Here is a 4960-nt window from a genome sequence, read left to right on the forward strand (position 1 = left end):
GACCTAATATGATTCCCTCTTTCACCATGAAATGGCATTTTTCCCAATTCAAGACCAAATTGGTCTTTTCACACCTAGAAAGCATCAAAGCAAGGTTAGTAAGATAATCATCAAAAGAAGAACCAAATACTGAAAAATTTATCCATAAAAAATTCCATAAAATTTTCCACCATGTCATGGAATATGGCCATCATGCATCATTGCAAAGTGGTCGGCACATTAGATAACCCAAAAGGCATGCGTCGATATGCAAAAGTTCCATTTAGACAAGTGAATGTTGTCTTCTCTTGATCTCTTGGGTCAATGGGAATATGGAAGTAACCTGAAAATCTATCTAAAAACAATAATAGAAACGATCAGATAATCGTTTAAGCATTCGATCAATATAAGGGAGACGGAAGTGGTCTTTGCAAGTGTGATCGTTTAGCTTGAGGTGATCGATGCACACTTGCCAAGAGGTTACCGTTCGTGTAGGTATGAGCTCCTTCTTCACCTTCGTCACGACCGTCAATTCTCCTTTCTTTGGGACTCGTTGTATTGGTCTCACCCATTGGTTATCAGAAATGAAGTAGATGATTTCGGCATCCAAGAGCTTCACGACCTCCTTTTGCACTAACTCTTGCATGTTTGGGTTTAATCGTCTCTGATGTTGTACTACCGATTATTATTCTTCTTCTAGGTTGATCTAGTGTGAGCAATACGAAGGACTAATGTCCTTAATGTCGGTAATCTTCCAAGCAATGACATTCTTCCCTTTCTTTAAAACCCTCACGAGACTTTCCTTTTCGGTTGGTGTAAGGTCAGAAGCAATAATAACCATATTTTGTTCAACCTCTTCCAGAAAAAGTATTCCGAGTGTTCCGATAAAGTTTTAAGTTCCATTTGCATATTCTGATCACTGATCACAGCGTGTACATTAACAAAGCACGTCATGTTGTCATCGATTTCTTCGTCAGATCGCGAGTTTTGATGGGAACATGTCGTGTTGGTCTCCTCAACACGCCGTGTTTGTTCTTCAAAATTCCTTGTAAGATATTTAAATTCACTTTCTTCAAGAAACCTTTCCAACTCTTTTAGATCATTTTCAGTATCAAATTCCCCTTCTGATAAGAGTGTGAATCCCCTGATTTGTCTTCTTTCCATCTCGCAATTGTTTTTCCAACATCTCTTCAAACGTGTCCACCGAGAAAACTATATCATCACTAAATCGTGAATGCTTCATTGACCGGTCTACTCCAAAGGTGACGAAAGGCTCTCCTACCTGGAGAGTGAGTTTAGACTCTTTCACATCCACTAGGGCTCGGTCGGTGCTTAGAAAGGTCTTCCAAAAATTATTGGGACTTGATGATCTTCTTCCATATCTAGCACGATAAAATCTGTAGGAAACACAAATTTGTCAATTTTCACTAAAAGTTCCTTGTATATCCCTCTAGGAAATGTCACCGTCTTGTTTGCTAGATGAATCGCCATACGGATGGGACTCGGTTTCGGAAGATTCAACTTTTTGAAGAATGAGTAGGGCATAAGATTTACACTAGCTCTCGAATCGGCCAATGCATAACTCGTAGCCATGTTCTAGAATTGACATGGAAAATTTAAACTTCTTCGGTACCCCATATTCTTTGGTAGTTTGTTCAACATTGCGACTGAGAAATTCTCATTCAGAAGCACCTTAGATGCCTCCTCCATCTTCTTTCTATTAGTCAGTAGATCCTTTAAGAGCTTAGCATACTTTGGCATTTGAGCCAACTACCTTAATGAATGGGATGTTGATTTGGAGGACCTTGATATGCTCTAAAAACTTATTTTAGTCTTCATTCTGTTTTCCTTGTCTAGCTCGGCTCGGGAATGGCAATGAAGGTTGATATGGCTTTACCGGAGGGTTCTTATTTTCTTCAGTCGATAAACATGCCATGTTCTTATCCTCAACACACCATGTTTTGTCTTCAGAGTGTAATTCTCGGTTTTCTTTTTCTACTTCCTACACCACTTTTCGATCTTCATTTGGGATTTGGGCCAAAGGCGTGACCATTTTCCACTACTTGTTGTCACAACATTGATGTGTACCTCTATCGGATTTTGCCCGGTGTTGCTTGGATGTCCACCCGGTGACTATTCATTGAATTGTTTAGCAAGTTGCTTGAGTTGGTTCTCAATGTTGAGGATTGAAGGTTGGTGATTCCTCATAAGGGCTTGTTGATCTCTCACCATAGCTTGTTAATCTCTCATTGCTGCATCGATTTCATCATGCCTTTTTTTCTAAAGCGGCTCCAAAACGGGTTAGCATTGCTTCAAGATTCGTCTTCTTTTCGGGCACCGGTTCTTCCTTTTGATAGCACCCTCTTGCCTTTCATTTGAACTTCTCCTCCTTGGCCTAATTGTATTCCTTATATGGTAGACATACCTTTTTAGGTTTCCTCCAATCTTCATCATATCTATCCCCGTTTGAATAACACACTTGGGCCTTCCGATTTCCATTCTCATCAAGGTCACAATCTTTTGTTAGATGTGGACCGCTACAGTTATCACACCCCACATGAATGGCATCGATGAATTGGTCCATATTTGTGATCCAACGATCCATGCGCTCCAACTTGGCCATTACCACTGCCATATCATTCGAAGCTGCATTCACTGTCCCTCGAGTCGTGTCATTCGAGGACTATGATATTTTCTTGAGTGTATAGAGAATTCTTCAATCAAACCCTTTATCACAGTCGGTGCTTTCTTCGTGATTGGTCATCGGGATTCAAGGAGCTGCCTGGTTGTCACATTTACCCCATCATAGAAAATGGAGACATCCTGTTGCACGTTGAGGTCATTCTAGGGACATTTCTCAACAAACCTTTGTATCTCTTCCATGCCTCATAAAGTCATTCACCTCCTTTCTGTTCAAAATTGGCAATTGCTTTCTTTAACTTTGAGACCTTCGGGGGGGGGGGGGGGGGTGTAGAACTGCTGAATGAACTCTTCACGCATCTTTGGCCATGTGGTTATTAATCCTGGAGGGAGTTCCCTTCAACCAATCCTTTGTGGCATCCTTGAATGTAGCCAGTAGCATCCTTAGTAGCACAATCTCACGTGGCACATTTGGGTTTTTGAAGTAGTCGGCTATGTTGTTGTCCTCGTCAATATGCTTAATGGCATCTTCGTGATCCTTCTCGTAGAATGGAATGTCCTTTAGTTGGGCGAGTATGTGACCCTTCAACTTGAATTTTTTTGTTTCTTGAATGGTGGCTTGCACAAGACCTGGTCCAGTATCATCACACATCCTCTTCTTGTATTCCTCCATGGATATGTCTGCAATGTCCGCCGTTTCTACTTCTTATTCGAGTTCACTCTCCTCTTCAGATTTCGTTGTTTCGGGCTCGTAATCCACTGCCTTTTCTTCTTGAGTTTTCTCGAGGCTTTCAAAACTGCTTGATTCTCTGATTTCTTTGTCCTTCTTTTTTCAAAAAGTTGATTTCGGGTCTTCCAATGGTGGTACTACATGAGATTTGGAGCTCCCGGTCATAAACTAACTGAAACAAAACAAAAAATTACGCGTAAAACAAACGAAAACGAAGAAAAAAGAAAACTGGAAACACACAAAACACTGTGTGGTTATTAGTGACCACGACGTGTTTAGTGCAAAAACAGATAAGAAAACTTAAAACAGAAAACGTGTAACTTTATATTTGAAAAATCTCACACAAAAGATCGATAATAATTAGCAAATAAAATTAACTATTTTAGAACCATTCCCCGGCAACGGCGCCAAAAACTTGATACGTGTGAAATATACTAGTTTTAATCCTAACTAACTTAGACAAAAACAAACACACGATAGGCATTGTACCTAATTGAATAGTAGTTTAGAGCAGGTAAGTAAGGTATCGAACACAGGGAATGGTAAAAACAATTAAAAATAGTAGTAATTTTGACTAATTTAAACTATGATTAAAGAGGGGGGTTTTCTCTACTTTTGCAAGACTAGAAACTTAGAAAATCACTTAAACACTTAACAAAGAAACAATTAATGACTAATTGAAGAACAAAAGATGACAGAATCAAGAATAATAAAGATACTTCCGTTTAGATATGATTCACTTACTCCTATGGTTGATTTTGTGGAAAGTGCAATGGATTAATGTGTCATCAATTACCGATTTCTAATGTGATTAGGTTCATGTCCACTATTACTAATCCTTTAGCAAACAAATCAATTCAAATAGTGATCAGATGATTAAACTAAAAAGCTTACTAGTATTAAGTTCGAAACATGCAAGACTTGTAATGGTGATTAATTTAATTGGCTGGTTAAATTAATTCATTTATATTTGATCATCATATATAGCTCATACATCAATTTACTTATTTTATTAATAACCCTACGTTATGTTCACAACACTAGATTTACAATTTTGATGGTCACAAAACTATAAGATACAAGCAATCAAGAAGATTTTCATACAATCTCAATTAGCTTAGTAATTAACAAAAAATAATTCTCATTTAACGCATAAGGTTATCTTAACAAACATAGCATGATGAATAATCAATTCAACATAATCCAAAACTATAAAATCAACACATAGTCATAAGATCCTCTACTCTAAATGAAACCAAGGTTTTTAGCCCATGACTTCAGCAAATGCAATCATAAAAACAAAATTCAATATTACAAACATGATGTAAACAAAGGAATTAAGTAAAGTAATGATGAATTTCCTTTGATCTCTTAAAAAACAAGCTTCTAGTCGAATTATGTAATCCACAGCTTCTTAGGGATGTCTCTAGCCTACAAAAATCGATAGAAACCTCCAGCATCACTTAGAGTTTTGAAAAGAAATGATCCAAATATAGATTCTGAAAAACGGTGCAACAAGGCGTGTTTTAGGACCCAACACGATGTGTTCTCCATTAAAAACGCGTGTACAGCAAGACAATATTCCATCGTGAATTTCCAATCGAACACGTC

At 38.0% G+C, this 4960-nt stretch overlaps 1 non-coding gene across 1 annotated transcript; it reads left to right on the top strand.

Moving 5' to 3' along the window:
* The first annotated feature begins 2815 nt into the window (after positions 1-2815).
* LOC145071621 (small nucleolar RNA R71) lies at positions 2816-2921 on the top strand. The gene has a single exon (XR_013690626.1). It is a non-coding gene; the product is annotated as a small nucleolar RNA R71 (small nucleolar RNA).
* Positions 2922-4960: the final 2039 nt, after the last annotated feature.

This window comes from Lactuca serriola, chromosome 8 (assembly GCF_051521515.1).
Source record: "Lactuca serriola cultivar US96UC23 chromosome 8, Lser_US96UC23_V15, whole genome shotgun sequence".
In the NCBI taxonomy this organism is placed as follows: domain Eukaryota; kingdom Viridiplantae; phylum Streptophyta; class Magnoliopsida; order Asterales; family Asteraceae; genus Lactuca; species Lactuca serriola.